Below are 2,813 nucleotides of genomic sequence, written 5' to 3'. Positions count from 1 at the left end.
TTGATCATCATACATTTTTTATTAAGTTGCCCAATATTTTATTTCTACAAATTCTTGGAAATTAACTGAATTACAATGAATGGATAAATAATTAAAATAATAATAATTTAATCTTAATATTTATATTATTATTAAATTTAAAAAAATTTTATTTAATATTTTTTATTTAATATTAATATTAATATAATTTTTTGATATTATCATCATTATTAATTAAATTTAATAATTAAATATTGATCATATAAAAACAAAAGGTTAAAAACTTATTTTCAATATCATTTTTAAGAATTAAAATAATTTAAAATCTAGATTGTCATTTGAATATTCAAATATTTGTAAAAATTAAGTACAAGTTTTCTTATTTCCAAATTAGTTACTGACGAACCTAATTTTGTGACAATCGTGTACCCAGAAGAAAAAAGGTATCAGGTATAAGCACCTGTGCACAAAGGGATGCGCTCGTGCACAAGGGGCGTCACTCTTCAACCGGATAAGTGACTGAGTTAAATGGCAGATTAATAACACTAAAACTGTCGCCTGGGTTAAAGCTCAGAGCTCACTGAAGGTTCTATTTAAAATTTTCTATTTTAATTCGTATATCAAGAGAAAACTTCAAAACACTTTACAAAGTTCGAAAAATCATTTTATTTAAAAATAAAAAAATATGCACCACTTTGCATCCACGAGAAAACGATTTGGCATCAACGCCAGTTGATATTTCTTAAATATGATTTTTTGGGCCACCATAATATTTATGTACATTTGTTCATTTATCACTAAATGCACACGTTTTGTTGTACAGTAGGACTCGTCGGATCGGGACCGGTCTCCACTTTCGATCAAGCAGGTCGCAGAAACAAATCTAGCTAGCTGACGTATCTTAAAATGTACAAGGTCCAAACATTTCAGCGGCCGTTATAAGCCGGTCAATTTTCACGCATACAGCACTGACTTCCGTCGCGTGGAGTCTGCTGCGTTTTTACTTGCGTGCGCGTACCTATCACGGTCAGTGGAGAAGTTTACGAGTGGGGACTACATCTCTCCGAGGATTTCGATGCGACAGGTCCTACTGTATTGGCTTTATTACGAAAATCCCTGCATCACTTGTATGAGTAAGATTTGCAGTTTACCTAAGCCACTCTGCTAAATTAATTAGCAACGTGGAAATGGGAGTCAGCGGTTTTTCCTTCTCTTTCGAATTAGCAGCGTGGCTTTGTTTTCATGTTTTAGTATAAAACGGAGGAAATAATTGAGCATTATTATCATACAACTCTCTTTGGTTTAATTAAGTTCCTGTTCGATCCTGAAAGGAGCCAGGAAACTCCGTTTTAGTGGATGGACCATGTCGCGTGCTTTAATAAAAAAAAATACAGTAAATCTACTACACTTCTCGTTTCCCGATTTCTCCTTCGTCCTTCGTTCGCTTGCCCTCACTCCTTGTCTTATCTCACGCACACGCATACGCGGCCGGCTACGCCTACTGCGCCGAACGTGGCTTAACGCAAGAGATAGGGTTACCTGCTACTTCCTGTTCGCTTCCCCTACAACCCCGAAAACGAGCAGTGTCGTAGAGTCCCCACTGTAGGATATCTGTGGATCCGCCGCTGGCTCGCATTGCCCTGACGGCTTGAAAATCAATTTTGAAAAATTCAACTTTTTAGCATATCAAATTGTAGGAAACTATGTTGTTTTTAGAACAATTACTGAATACGTGCTAAACAATGTTTAACTTATTAGTGGTATAATTACTAACAAGTTTAGTTCTAAAGAAACGAGAAAATTGAAGTTGTAAAGAATCTTTTGAGGAAAAAATAAGCGATTGCTAGAAATAGAAACTATTTAGTTGAAAATTAATTTTTGTATTTAAAAAATTATCATTTTGTTTAAAAATTTATCAAGTAAGATATATGTTTCTGAATGTTTATAATCACCCGGTAAATAAGTATATGTAATGTAAGATGTAAACACTTAACGATTTTACCCTAATAAAAAAAGTTACTTGTGTTTTGTTATTAAAATTTTTATTTAATAGTCTAAACAAATAAATAGACTCGATAAACCTCTATAAACGAAGTGTTTGAAAATCGTCTAACATTATTTTGATACTTCTAGCCCAACAATTGTTAACCTTTTTATTTAACAAGGCCAATCAATTTGCAATTGCACATTATCTTACCACCAGTTTGAAGGATAAGTTCTCAAATTTTCATCTTAAAATATAAAGAACTTTGTCTATCGGAGCGATTTGACGTGAAAATATTTAGTAAATTTGCTTCTCTGAAAAATTAAGTTTTTTTTTATTTTTACTGAATCGGTAAAAGATACAACTTTTTTTCCTCAGAGAAAAAAGATGCGCCATGAAATTTCCTACAAAGTGATATGTTAAAGAGTTGAATTTTCGAAAACTGATTTTCAAGCATCAGAGGCCAACTCGAGCAGCCTAAAGCGGTCAGGCAAATTTTATGCGGGGTTATAGAATCCGGAGTCTCAATTACATTAAAACAGATCTGGTAAACAGTGTAGCTGTTAAACCAGTTTTCGAGAATTCAATAAAAGTACAAATGGAAGTGGAATTGAGTGCTAGTGAATGGAGACTACCGTGCACCTATTTGGAAGTGTCGAAAAAAAAAATTGAAACGCGCAAAAAGATTATCAGGGATAGCCCGCTTTGTGGCAGTATATACGGAGAAATTGTTATCTCTCTCGGGTTCTACGAGGGTGGATCAAATATAAACCGGAATTTTACAAATACTTTTCTTAGCCAATCGCAAGCACTCTCACGGTGTAGGTTCTTGTAATGTAGTGTATTAGGA

Source organism: Belonocnema kinseyi, chromosome 7 (assembly GCF_010883055.1).
Source record: "Belonocnema kinseyi isolate 2016_QV_RU_SX_M_011 chromosome 7, B_treatae_v1, whole genome shotgun sequence".
In the NCBI taxonomy this organism is placed as follows: Eukaryota; Metazoa; Arthropoda; class Insecta; order Hymenoptera; family Cynipidae; genus Belonocnema; species Belonocnema kinseyi.
This window is presented reverse-complemented; position numbering follows the sequence as displayed.